Raw genomic sequence first — 14,903 nt, forward strand, 5'->3', positions numbered from 1 at the left:
CGCAACAGATTCGATTTAAATCCTTCGCTGGCTCTGACAATGTGTCATAATTAACTGCTTGCGCTAACTCGCGACAACGAGGCGCACAATGTCACTCCGTTGGAAGCTCACCACCAGTGGCATATTCTTATGCATATTCATTAACGGCTGCGTATTGTCGTTCAATTAATTTACCCTCTCGCTTTGCTACCACTTTCCGAGCTAATCGAAATTTTATCCAACGTTCGACATTCACAAAATAGCGCACGGTTTCTAGCTAAAAAAGATCGATAAAATATACTCCCTTATCTGGAGTAACTTCTATCCATCGGAATAAGACGATATCAGAGAAATGAGTTCAAGAAGCGTGCCAATTTGCAGTTCTGTAAATTTGCGAACAAGGAGACGAAATAGAAACTTGTTTTGTATCACGAGTCTCTTCCAGTTAGCTCTTCAAGGTGGTCTAATAACTTCCTCTGTCTAAGAAGAACGCTGATATATTGACAGACGCGACAAGCTGCTAATAAGTTCCATCGTTTTATAGGACACATTTGTTACTCGGACACTGCGAGTAGCGCTCGAATGTGGGTCACCGTGTTTTCCGCCGAAGAATGGCAATAAGCCGAATCATTTGACGAGCAACGGGTTCGATCGAGAATAGACAAAGGAGGGACGTAACAGGTAGAAATAGAAATGCCAGCGCGATTATTGCCGCGTGGTGGCAATGACGAGTAAAACGGCACGATTACTCAACCGGCCGATTGAGCAATTGTCGGCGGTAAGAGTGGCTATAGTCGACACGCTCGTCGTCGTTGGAGCGTTTGCACAACAACCCGGCGAGTGTATCTACGCGGGACACGGTCTCCCGGTGAAAACGCAAGGACGCAGCACTGGCAGATATAAATTGTGTCTCGTCGCGAAGATGCTCATCCAGCCGTTCGATCTCCGAAGAGTCCGATTGACCTGCAACGAATCAGCTCGCGCAAAGTCGAGGACTTCGTAGGGTGTCTAATTATATTTTGATACGTGCATGTATTGTCCGAGACACTCCAGTATTTAAAAAAGGTTTCAGTGTTTACAGTGTTTACTCTGTACATGTCCCAATGCCTAGCCGATAAAAGTCCCAGAACTATCCCCACTGCTGCAGGGTGTACCTCGTGAGGGGCCAAGGAGCTCAAGAAACCTCGGTCGTCGAGGGACATACATCGAGTAAACATTGTGTACTGCTTATAGGTCGATGCCCGGGAGGTTTGAGTTTCACAGTTTTCGCTACAAAGATTGTTCATGCTGAAAGCCTTCTATAAGAAAATAGCGATACTATCTTCTTCAATGCGGGTATGTCACCCCGAGCATTCTAAATCTTTAAACCCTAGTTTCCAATCAATTCGACGCTATGTAGTTTCTACCATAGAGATCGTCCATAATGCAAGCTTCCTATAAGTAAATTATGATACTGTCTTCTGCAATGCAGGTATATCACACTGAGCGTTTTCGATCTTGAGACCCTCGTTTCCAATAAGTTCGCTGCAGCAACAATGTTCTACGGCTAAATTGGTAGTTCTTACTGGAAGCTTTCTGCAAGTGAATTGTGATACTGCTTCTTTCAATGCAGATATAGCACCCCGAGCATTTTAGACGTCCAGACCCACGTGTCCGATAAATTCGCTGCATTGACAGGATCCTACGGCTACGGTCGCGGTTTTTGTTGTAGAGATTGTGTATAATAAAGACGTCGGGAGAAGTACCCGTCAGTTTCAGGTGGGCTAGGAGGAGCTTCGTCGTTCGAGGGTTATACTATCCAAGATTCTGACCCTATGTCCTAATGAAAACCTGAAGAGTCCCGCGGGTTGAAAATTCTCCAGGGCCGACTCCGGCCAGTTTCTCTGAAACATCCGTAGAGCGGCGCGGATAGAATCGGAGGAGAGAGCGAGTAGCGGAAACTGCGGAAAAACAAACGGAAAGGCACGAGGTCGGAAAACACGTAGGCGGATGGAGAAGAGTGGCGCGCGGCGAGAGTCCAGGGCTTGCTTGCATGGTGCAACGGACGCGTGTGTCGACGGGACATAATGAAACAAGAGCAAACGGGGGCCAAAGGAAGGAAGGAAGGCGGGCAGGCAGCAGGGAGGCAGGGAGAAGGGTAAAAGGCAGGCCTTTGATGTTTTCACGTACAAAGTCGATGCGTTCTCGAGGTGGTCCCGACAGTGGGAGGCCACAATGGCCACACCGTAGTTCTACAAGGTGCTACGTTCGCATCGTTCTCCATACTCAATTATCATATTGGGTCTGGGACTAGTTCCGTCTGCCCTCGGACCCCTCCCGTCGTCCCGTTCGCCTCTGGGTCTCCTCAATTTTCTCTCGCGTTCTCTAGCGCGCGCGTCGGGAACATCCCTAGCTCCCCTTACCCTCTCAAGCCTCTCTTTTCTTCGGTTCCGTGTCTCTTTTCTTCGTCGCCCGGACAGGCGTATATTTATCCTCTCTCCCTCTCGCCTCGGTTCACTGTTTCCCAGAGCCATTGTCGACCGCCTGCCAGCATAATGCATCTTAAACGGCGGCGCCTCAAAGATCGACGCCTCGTCGCGGCCTCGTCGGAATTCTTCAATATAAATTAGATTCTTGAATGGGGATTCTAGATCGGTGCCACGACCGGACGCTCGGCTCGCGCGCCCGATAGACCCGAGGGGGTTGCGGGACGGGGGTGTGGTGGGTTCCGTCCAGTCCTAAACTCAAGTATGTATTTATTTATCTATGCGATCGAATATTGGAATACATTTTTCCCCGGGTGGCGTCGTCGTCGTCGTCGTCGTCGCGACGGTTCCAAGTTTTTCCAGGAACCACTTCCGGACGATTTTTTCCCACGTCTCCCACGCGGGGGATTAATCGGTCCGCGCGATCGATCCTGTCGCCAGATTCGGCTCGTCACGGCCCGGTGAACTCCTCGTGTTATTTCGAACGAGGCTCGCTCGGTTTCCTGGAAGAAAGTGGCCACCGCCTACGTAGACACGAGCCTATGCTCTCCGAGCCGATCGATTCACCCTGAACGGAGTCGGTTCGCGTATACGGGCCGCTGCAGCGGTGTCTCGTTTCCTCCCGTGGCACGCCACGCCACGCCACGCCACGCCATCGCCACGCCATGCCACGCCAACTGCTCTGATCCCGCTTCGACCGCCGTCATTGACGGCCCCGCGTAGGGACGTGTGCGAGCCGCGCTCGCACGCAAACAAGCCCGCCTTAACGTCCGACCGGCACGGGATCCATTCATTCGCGCCGAGGCGCCATCGCCGGACGGATCGATCAGACGTAATCCGGTCTAGGATTCCGCGGTCCGATTAGAAATCAATTCGATAACGCCGGTATAAATGCGGTGTACGGCTCGTTAGATTACGGGCCAAGTAGCATCGACAGATGGTATCTCGAGTGGGATCCGGGTACGATTTCAAAACTCGGTCGCGACACCGCGCCGGATCCGCGTGTTTGTTTACCGTGGCGCCGGCCGATCGCATCTTTATCGTCCGTATTATTTATAAACACTCGCACACGTTCCGTGTTCTCGTATCCCTCGCTACACGGATAAAAGAGCCATGGAGGGCTGACCGGGACTGCGCCAGGGTGTGTGGAAATCGCTTTCGTGGCGCAGAAGTTGTAACACGCATACTTAGCGTTGCGAAAACCTCAAGATGCTCCTGAGAGTGGGTCTTAGTTTCTGAGAAATTCGAAGTAGCTGCGTTACAACTGTAAGAAAGTATTAGAAAGATAGATGACGCGATATCGTTAACTTAAATAAATGTGAGCAGTCAGAATCAGAATGTCCTGCTGTCCCAAAAATCCGCAGACGTGAGAACGCCTTCGACAGTATGCCTCCTTGTTTATGACACCCCCAAGCCAAAGGACTTTCCCTTGTGGAAGGGCAACGCGCTGACAAAAACCACATGGCCTGCCTCGACCGTTTGCTTACTTCGATTTTTCTAACACAACTAACCCTTTGCACTGCAATTTATTTTATGATTACAATGATTAGATATTAGGAAGCACAGAAAATTTATATTTGTTGTATAACCACGTGTTCTGTAATGGTTAAATATTGACTGCGATGAAATAGAATTTCATTTCGGTTTAAAGGGAATTAATAGTATACATGTTTAGAACATTCTGTTCGCAGTCTTCGTCACGAGTCTGACTCGATATTATAATACAAGGGGTTAGTTCTTATATTGTACGTATCTAGGTATGTAAATAGCACGAAAATCATTAAAGGAAAAGATCCTATTAAGTGCCATAGTCGAACACTTTGATAACACAACTACGGTAATAAATTACCCTTACTATGGTGATGAAGCGAAGTTACCGGGGGCCACGTAAGAACATTCAACTAAAATCTCTTAAAACCGAAGCTGCATACTGGGCTACGTCTTAGGATTTTGCAACACTGATAGCAGAACTTGTGCCCAGTGTTGATACAAAAGCTGTTTCGTCACCCTGGTGCTCTCATAGTAAGTCGCACGGGTAGAGCGAGTGTAGTACGAAAGAAAGAGCGACAGAGGGGGGAAAGACTTGCGCGCTCGCGCGCGTTTGCGAGAGACAAGCGTAGGTACAAAGCGGGACTGAGCGAGTGAAAGAAAGGAGGGACGGTCAGGGCAAGCTAGGGAGGCAAGGAGAGTACCGTGGAGCGTAGAGAAGCCCACACGAGTCTGGCCGGATACTCATACTTCCGGTCCTACACATGGCCGCGCGATGCGTTCTCCGGCTCTGTCTCTCCGTCCGGGACTCTGGTCTCCTCTCTCTCCGGCGTTCGCGCGACATTAGCGTGCGCGTACGGCTAGAACGTACGCGTACGGCTAGAACGTACGCGTACACACCACCACCGCTACCATCATCGCCGCCGACACCCTTCTGCTTCCCCCTCCGTGTCGTGGCCACGCACAAAAGATACAAGCGAACGTCACACGCGACTTACGCTGTCCCGACGCATGCACGTACGAGCTCTGCCTGCGTCCTCGTGTGCGAGTCCCACTGACGTCACTGACGGGGCACCCTACGCACGCAAGTTTTGCGCGCCCGCGCGCTCACAAGAAGACACACCAGCAAACCCGAGCCGAGGCAAGGCGAGTCATTCACCAGCCGCTTCGCGTCTCCGACAACAACGCCCCGACGGCTTCTCAAACTTTACGTCCGTTCGTCGATCCCCTTTTCTCGAACACGGTCCGTTCACCCGATCCTCTCTGATTTTCTCTTTCTCTTTCTCTCGCTCCGACAGACTCTCTATAAACCCCCAAGATCCCTGAAAATCCCGGGGAGAGCGAATTCACCCGCTGCTCAAGAAGGAGACAAATTAACGGCCGGGGGTTTCCGTTCGTCGTCGGACGCATTTCGATGAGACAGATTTAGACGGGAGGAAAAAGTGGGTGTAGGGGATTACGTGGCCTGTTTACAGAGAGACCGGCGAGCCAGGCGAGCGGCAATGCTCGGCTCGCGTCACGCTGAAAAGAGGGGCTCGAGAAGAACGCGCGAGCGCGACCGAGCAGAATGGAAGGAAAAAGAGTCGAAGGAGAAACGGCAGGGGCGCGAGGGGCAGACCAAGCAAGCGGCCACCAATTTGAGAATCGGCGACGACCCTGGGCTCCGACGACTTCCGGTGGTTCCGTTGACCCCGTGCAAGTTCGTCGGTACAACCGCGGCGGCGATTCGCCTCACGCCGAAGACGTTCCGTGTGTCGCGATCGTCTTTCCAGAACGACGATCCTCCTCGTCCTTTCGTTTCGCACGGTAACCAACCGACAGTTCTTGGATACAACGGTTCCCTATGTTTTCAAAGACACGTTTTCCTGATCGCAATGCTAATTGCGACGCTCTGAAGATCGATGAAAACACTGCCGAAAGGGCTGTGTAGCGAAGGCGGGAGTCTCAATGGCGAACGGTGTCGCTGATGACGGCCGCGACGGCGCTAGTTAGCGGATGCTAAAAAGTACAGGATACGGGTGGACGCGAGCGGTGTGCCGAGGCCCGGCCGTATTAGTCGCAGGAAGGGTGGCGACGAGGAAGAAAAGAGGAAGGAGTGGCAACGAAGAAGGCGACGAGCTGCGCACGCGCTCGCTACGTGTCCGCCACTTTATGAATGCACGCCGCAAACGTGCGCGTCGACGTACGTCGCGACGGTACATTCATACGGGCCGTGAACGTAGCCACCGCCGCCGCCGCCGCCGCGTAGTGCGTAGTAACGGGGCCACTGTCTACCTACTACGGACGGAGTCACTTATTGTTGAATCGTCGATCCGCGCTGCGCGAATCGTTAAAACGACGCACGGCGGGCTACTTGCTCGATTTAGCTGGCCAAAATTATGCCTGCTATTCGAGTTGCGCGAAACACGCCTGTCTACTGTTTTGTCACTTTCCGAGGCTGTTGGAACGATCTCAATCGATGCCTTCGACGAGCCTAGACTGCGTCAAACCGACTACGACCTTAAAGGCATCGACTCGTACTTCGTTCATTAAACTCTGACGTATAAGCAATCGCTTCTGGAAAGTTTAACGAAAAATTACCAGTTTCGAAACTCTGACGAAGAGGAAATAGGTGCAGCCATTTACATACCTCTGTCAGGTTTTAGATCGCTGCGACATAGAACGAGTTTGAGGAAATCGACATCGGTGCCTTGGAATAGTCGCGTAAAACGTAACGTTGGGTATATGATCGTCCTGTTATTATAGTAATTTGTCGATAATATGGTCGTACAGTGGTTCTTCCGAACAGGAGCTCCAATATCTAACTTATCATTTTACTTCATTCGATTAGGATTTATGTTGCTTTTTTCCATTATTCGAATCACACGTTTAATAACAGCAAAAATTTACGGTCTAAAGAACGCACATCTTCGACCACATAAATTTTGAAATCGAGTCACGATATATTGAACATTCAGTGCAGGTTACATGCGTTTGCAGCAACAATAAAATGCTTAAAATATATGGTAACAATAGACATTGCAGGATGCGTACCGGGCGTTGTTTGTTTGTCGCTTGTACGTAGAATGCAAATCCGGCGAGCGCGTCCACGCCCGCGAGTATTGACGTAACAATAACTGCACGCGTTTACAGCTACGACTTGCATTAATTCGCAGCCTGTAATGCAGCGCCCCCCCCCCCCCCAGTGGCCTCTGCGTCGCTCTCTTTCCCGGTTTCACACGTGCACGGTGCAACGGACAAGGCGCGTGCGCCGGCTGTACGTCGTGTAACAATAATTGCACTCATTGACATTTTTCTCCGGTTCATTCACCGTAGCTGGCCCGATGCAACGGCGAGCGGACGCGGCCTCTGTCTCTTCAATCCCTGCGAGACGCGCTGCTAATCGCGAAGTCACTGCCAAGGCGCGCTAATTGACCACGAAAACCCTGACAAATCCGTGGCTTCGTCGCGCTACACATTTCGCGTACTCGGACTTTGATGATCTACAGTGATTTCTCTATATGTGTCGCCAAGGCCTGGATGATAAACGTCGCGGAATTATCCCCACTACTGCAGAGTATACCCCGTGAGAGGTCAAAAAGCTCAAGACGTTTCGGGCCCCGAGGAGTGTAAACATAACACGGCTCGGGTATGTCTCTTGGACGATACACGACGCTGGCAAGACCCATGGTGTTGACATGTATCGAGAACTCACTGCATTCCACTGCAATCGCCTCTGTGACGTCAATTGTTAAACTTTCTAAATGGTGATGGTGGTAATAGTTGCTACGTTGCTGTTATTTACTGAAAGATTAGGTGATATTCGCGACTAAGTCTGTCAGATGGTTTTGTCTAGAATTATGTCAATACCACAAAAGAATAAAACTGTTCGACACGAAAACACTGTGACGAATGATCATAAATGTTGCGCGGGGGTCATTCAGAAACTGGGATAAAATCGAAACGTGTTTACTCTATCAAGGACTCTAACAAGTGTCTAAATAGAGTCTTTCAATGAATAGACAAAGTCCTCGTCAAGTTTGCCTGAACTCTTGTCCATCATAGACACGGCTCGTCGCGAAAGGAAATGGAGAACTCTCCGAGTCCGCGATATCTGAACGAATGACGACGACGAAAGATTTCAGGACGCGCGTTAGTCAATTATCGCGGCGACGTGAATCGCGTCAAGTGCTCAAATTAGAACGTAAATAATGTAATTAGATTGCGGAGCGTCGGTGCTCGTCGCGTACGCAATCAAGCGTCCCGACTCGGTTTCGAGGTGACGGAAAGCAATTTGGCCAAGCGAGGGATTAAAAAGGGTAATCAGGGATCGATCATCCATCATCGCGCGGCATTGTTCCTCGCGCCGACAGAGCCGAAAGAAGGCCAGGCACGCTGGCGTATGCAATCAGAGGGAAACACCCCCTCGGGGCCAGAGTCTCCTCGGTCTTTTTCCAGCTGATGTACGAGAGAGTCTCTCGGTCGCGGACGCGGCCGCTCGTGCTACGAACGATAATTGCGCTCACGCAACTCGACTCATTGACGCCCTTCTTTTCCAATCCTACCCCCGGTTTCGCGCCGCGGTCCATTCACGGGATTCGCGTAGTGGGAGCGAGCGAAAACGACCCGCCGAGCGAGCGAGCGAAAACAGCGTGTTGCTGCGAAGATATCTATTTGTGCATGCCGACGTTACCGTGAGGACGTAGCGCGCGCTGGTGGGATGCAGCAAGAAGAGGGAAAGGATCCCAGAAGTCACATGGAAGAAAGGACGCCTCGCATAAATATGTGTAGAGGCTGGAATGTCAGAAGAGGAGCGGCGCGGGAGGAGGAATTTCCTGTTGTGAACGTCTTGGGATGCATCTGCTGCTGCCTCTTAAGCCCGAGCCACGCGTGCGAGTACCAATTAAGGCGCCACGAGTCGTCGTGATTGGCCCCTCGTGTGCAGCCTATCTCTCTCTCCCCCCCTCTCCCTCTCTCTCTCTTTCCGTCCCTGTTTTTGGGGCTCCCCCCGAAAACCAGCAGCCCCGCGACTCTCTCTGATAACGTGGCTCCAGTTTCGAAGCATCCGCCATCGTTTCGTAATCCGCGGACAACTCTCCGTCTTCGGCATTGGTTCCCGCGCTTCCTCTTTATCTGACCCCGGCGACTCCATCCACCATCCTGGATCCGAGGACAGTGGTGCTCTTCTCGGTGGCCATTTATAGATTTCGGCTGCTCCGTCGAAGTTCTCTCCGGCAAACAAACGTCCCGCGAGTGTGTTTTTCGAAAGATGAGTAACGAGACACGATCGCGATCGATGCCTACTTTTCTAACCTATTTGGTACGCGTCTGGAGGCAATTGCCAACAATGATCTTACCAACAACAAGCTTGCTTCTGTTCTTAATACTTGTTAAGCTGATAGCGGGGTTGAATACATGTGATCAAATTATTAGAGGCACTTTTATACTTTATCATTTATTTTCTACGATTCGAACATAGCTGCGGAAAATATCAGTGGCATGTCTAACATCATACAATATCCATCATACAGAAAGAAAACGACGATCGACCGTCGTCCTCTCGAAGAGTTACTGCGGTTGCAACTTCATGAAGATTCGACCCTGCGGAATCCACACGACCAGCTCACGAAACCGTCCACTCGTAACGTGAACTTCAAAATCGTGACGACTGGTGGCGGAAATCTAATCTCCCCTTAGCAATTTTCGGAAAGCTTGTACAGGATGTGCAAGATTCGTTTTGGTGGCCGTTAAGGGAACGAAAGAAATCGGTTAGTCTCGCGATAAGGAGTCAAACGGTGAGAAGCATATTACGGGGACAACAAATAATCAGTCGGATCCGACGCTGTAGTTATGGGTAGAAACGGCCAATGTCCCATTTACCGGGAATAGCTGTCGCTGTTCACCTGCGCGACACGCGAGTGCCAGCTAGCCGATGCGACAGACAGACGGACGGACGAAGAGACAGACATCGCCGGCCGAGAAATATCGCGCGGCAGTCCGCCACGAAATCCGAGATAGCGGGCATTCGTCTTCCCTTTTGGCCGCGGATGGGTGTCGTTGTTGCCTTAAGTGCCCCGGTGCGTCAGGTGGAAGAACTCTGGAACGGTCCAGGGGAGAAGAGAGCCCAGCGAGAGAAGAAAAGAGAGGAGATCGCGAGAGAGGGAGGAACGAGGGACGGCTCTCGCGCGCAGTGATTCATCGAGCGAATCTCTCTCCATTCGTCGTCACACGTCCCGCGGATAAATCTTTCCTTCTGGCTCCGCATCGTCCGCGGATACGAGCATTTTCTCTCTGGCTTCTTTGACGAGCGATACGAGGCGAGAGACGTTCCATTGCGGGAAAGGGAGAGGACGCCGCGGCACCGTCCTCTCGTCATCGGGATCTCGAGATTGCTGGCCTCGCGCGATCGAGAACCCGATTTCCTTATCCAGCGATCGGTGAATCGGTAATTAAGAATACGATGGTGGAACGGTCTCCAGAGGTGTTCGAGAGGATGCCGGGGTCAGTGCAAAGCGACGAGGGCGTTCAGTTCACGCGCATTCCGACACGTTTCCGTGTCTCTGTTTGTGGGTTAGGTGCGCCTCCGCTCGTGCTATGGCGTCACGCATCCGACGTTTCTTTCCGGCGAATTCAGGGCTACTATATTTTGGGAAAGATGCTTCAGGACATTCTGTAGGAATTAGTTCGCGGGCTTTCAAATTTTTACGCTAGAAGTATCAGAAGGGTCGAAATAACCCGCTTCAAATTCTAGGAAACGTGAAAGTATTTTTATTCGGTTCTAACTTTCTGGTTTTCTTTTTTGCCACGATCAAACGAACAGAAATTCTCAATGTATTGTTGTAAAATACTTCCCTCGACAAATACCAAGCAGCAACATGAACAGGAAGGAAAGAACTGGAATATCCTGACTGAGAACTGGTAACTCAAAACTAACCCACGAAGGGCAATTGAAAAACTGCAGAGCCACCGCGATGCATCCTATGTCAATATCAGACAATAGCAACTGACCGCATACTAATGCAGTAGAACAGAACAACAAAGACAGACATATGATGTGAAACTAGATATAACTTCATAGAATCACATAAGAAAAACAATAGAATACCTCAAAGAAATAAGCATGCTCTTCAAAATACAATCCAGTAGGACCAATTCCGTTACTACAGAATGATCTCGAAGTGAAAATCAAAATTAAATCAAATTTAATGACTTTGAACATTTGGTACTTCTAGTGTTGAAATTCTTGACAATATTTCAATCTTGGGTGGTATGAGGATTTACTTGATTGGTTCTTCTTTGTGGACGTAGACTCCGTCGAAATCTTTACTTAGCAATACTAACAAAATGATAATCGTTTTAATAAATTCAATGGTAAATTCCGCCTTTAACCTGGCCGGACAGTTTTATCCAATACACACATCAGCCATAGCATTCAGGTCGTTTGTGAATTTTAGGGTGAATGAAAAGTCAGAATAAAGATATGAGTTTTCAGGAAAATTTAGCGGTGCCCAGGGTGATAAAATCGTGACGCGGACGAGGAATCAAGAAACGAAAGCGGAACACGCGAAGTTATACTTTACGGTGCAACGTTGTTTATCAGTATGCAAATCGTACGGTTCGAGTTGGGATCGGTAGTATTATCGTTTCGAGATCATTCGTTACAATCGTAAATTATGTAGGAACCTCCGGTTCGGGTCGGGCGTGGGCTGATCGCGCGGTCCGGTCACCCGTGACGACAAAGTTGCGACTTTCAATTTCATCTCCGGGGCCAATCTTTATCCCGGGCGTATCGCGTGCCAGATTCGAGCATCGCGACCGAGTTTCTGCTTCCGCCTTGGTGGAACGGCCACCCATCCGCCTTGGGGAAAAAAAATAAATCGGCAGCTGAGTCGACGGAAGATAAACTGGCCGAGGGTGCGTGCTCGTCGAATAATCGACGCGATTAATAATCGAAACGAGCTCCCTCGGTGTTTCATTTGCATCCGGAGTGGCCGTTCCTCTGTGAAACAATCGCCGGCGCGGTAATTTATAAACGTTATCGTTCCTCCGGATCGGTTGGACGTCGTTCGGCTATCATTTCATTGATAGATTTCGAACTCGCAGGAATGCAATTACGCGAAACCGGTATAATGTTTCTTCGGGTGACGAGCAGGGACGGGGCCGAGCACCGAAGTAGACAATCGCCGGGCCGGGCCTCGAGAAACGAATTCGAACGCTTGTCTAGCCCAGAAATTTATGATTTTCATCTGGTTCTTTTTACACAAAGTCGGATATCGGCTCCAGAAGCTTGTACTTGCCTCGATAAAAATGATGAAACTAAATAAAAATGACAGTCGCCCGTTCAGCGTAGCATTTCGGATACTTTTTTAAAGAAATTATACGAACAATTGTCTCGAGATTCTCAGAGAACGTTGTCGTACTATTGAAATAACAAAGCAGCTTTTTTTTTTGAAAAAATAGTCGTCACACACAAACAATGTCTGCAAAACAAAACTTGCATTTTAATAATATATAGATTACGTTACATCGTTCGTGTAGTATAGATGAATTTCGACGTTCCCATTAATTTCATAGGATCTCCAGTGAACATGCATATTTCGAAGGTATCGAATCAGAATATAGAAACTCGGCTCGTTTGACCCGTTACAGTCGGCTCAAGGGCTTGCGTCCGGGTCTCTCGATTTGTCGCAAAGCGGCCATGAATTCCGCATTATGTATTTCGAAATTCTGCATGCGCCCGGGACTAAGGATTCAAATTAGCTGGCCGAGGACCGGACGCATTCCAAGTGCAAGGAATGAAACAGCGGGTTCCAGGAGTGGTGCTAGAATACCATGGAGTGAAACTCGGTTATTTAATCCCATCCCTAGGAATGAAATACGGCGTCCCGTGAGGTCTGCATGAAATCGGTTCTTTAACGTGGAACACGTCGCGACGGTCGCTACGCCAGTGACCTTAATAACTCCGCTACGTTCCTCGCGTACCTCGGTTATGACGATAGACAAGGTCTGCCCGTCTAGCAGGCAGTGCGCATCAAATATCCACGTACTTCTCTCTGCGAGCTGTCTCTGTTCACATCGGACGCGGGCACACACACGTACACGCGACGCACACGCGGCTCCCCGCATGCGTCCCTTTCTCTCTTTCCCTTTTACACGCGGCATCTATCTCTCCGGATCTTTCCTCGTCGTGTCTCTCCGGTGTACAAGTATGTACACCTTACGGTCGTTCACACGAGCGCGACCGCTGGAATGCACACCGTGGCGTGTGTACACACACGCGTGTGCCTCCGTGCCGAGGAACCGTTAATGAATGTTGCAGTTCTTAGACCGCCCGTGCGCGTCTCGTCCCGACGCGGCGGCCAGAAGAAACGGAACAGGACGAGAAGGAGCCCGCAGACGGGCCCCGAACCTTCCTGCGATCCTTCACCGTCGAAATTGGGAGAAACGAGCGCGAGCGTGCACGCGCAGACCCGCTTCGCTCTCGCCGCGAATACAAATCGCGACTCTGGCGGTCCTCCGACCTGAAATTTCAAGATTTCACGTCGTTCGTTTGAATACGCGCCCGTGGAAGGGCCAGCGAAAAATGTGGAATATCTCCGTCTTCGAGAGAACACGCTGTTAAGCTTATCAGGATTTGTAGCGTGCGGAAGGATCGAAGAAGTAGTTACATCGATCAATTTTAATTTCTCAGTTGTTGTATGACTCGATTATTTTGAAGTTTTTTTTTTTCAACATGATGAAGAATACGATACAAAGATTACAAGCAAGAGAAAAATTTTTACAGTATAGAAAACTGAAGGTACATAATTATTTCGAATATGTTAACGAACATGTTGATGACAGAGAGCTTTCGCGAATAATACAATTTTTGTCGCATATCGAAACAGTTTCACACTCCGTGAGAAACTCTGCCGAGATTTTTTTCACTCTACGGAGTTTGATACGATAGAATGATCCCCTCGAAGCACTCCTGAGCTGATAAGAACGCTTCCGGTCGGCGTTTCCGCTATAGCTTCAGAAAGATCATCGTTCTTCGCGCTATCGATCGATAGCTAAATATATGTCCAGAGTACTTGTCCCGGAGCATCAGGATGCAAGACGGTGCGTAGCGTGGCAGGGGATCATAATTGTAGATTCCACGAGTCAGCTTTCTCATTTCGCCGGTGTGCACACGCTACGGTACCACCCACGACGTTGTGCCCCCGTTCCATGAAGGAAAGGAAACGTTGATCCTCGCCGGTGTAACATCCACGAGATCGGCCGCGACGCTTTTACTCGGTAAGAAAAACTAGACGAAAGCTGGGAGGAGGAGATCGCGTTTCGGCAAAGCGCTGAGAGAGAGAGAGAGAGAGAGAGAGAGAGAGAAGCATGAGCGCGCGCGCGTGTGTTCGGCGGCGCTTTCCCACACGGCCCCTAACCTTTTTCCCTCCGACCAGAAAACCGATAACCGGTTTTTCTCTCAATTTCATCGACAATATTTACGAGCCCCGTCTCCGTTCCCCCCCTTCGGGTTTCTGTGAAAAACACATGACATCGGTATGCGTTCGTCACTCGAGTAAACACTTGTATCTAATCAATGGTCGGTCGGTCAGCTTGCGACAGAACTACCGCTTGCCCTCTCCCTCTTTCTCTCTCGCTCTCTCGCTCTCTCGCTCTCTCGCTGCGTAGGGTCATTCATCGCACGAAAATTCTTCTGATTTGTGGGAAGCGTTAAAGAGGAATGGTGGTAGCGGTGATTCGAAAAATTCTCGGGCAGAAATTCAGTTTCTCGCGTGTCGCGGGACACGTCCGAGCACAGCAGGCCCCAAAGCAGCGCGTCGACGGTGGCAAGCGAGAGAGAACCACCACGGTCGGTCGGTACGTGGTTACAGGTCTGTTTGGCGGTGAGCGGTGGCGGTCCACTTCTGAGAACTAACGGGTCTGTTTCGTCCCCTCTTTCGATCTCCGTCTCTCTTTCTCTCTTTCCGTCTCTTTCTTTCTTTCTCTCGTTCC

General features: G+C 50.1%; 1 protein-coding gene across 4 annotated transcripts in view; it reads left to right on the forward strand.

Annotated features, from left to right (window-relative positions):
* LOC143357184 (serine/threonine-protein phosphatase 4 regulatory subunit 1) overlaps positions 1-14,903 on the forward strand; it is a 218,602-nt gene that overhangs the window by 144,727 nt on the left and 58,972 nt on the right. The gene's annotated exons all lie outside the window — the stretch shown is intronic.

This window comes from Halictus rubicundus, chromosome 9, assembly GCF_050948215.1.
Source record: "Halictus rubicundus isolate RS-2024b chromosome 9, iyHalRubi1_principal, whole genome shotgun sequence".
In the NCBI taxonomy this organism is placed as follows: Eukaryota; Metazoa; Arthropoda; class Insecta; order Hymenoptera; family Halictidae; genus Halictus; species Halictus rubicundus.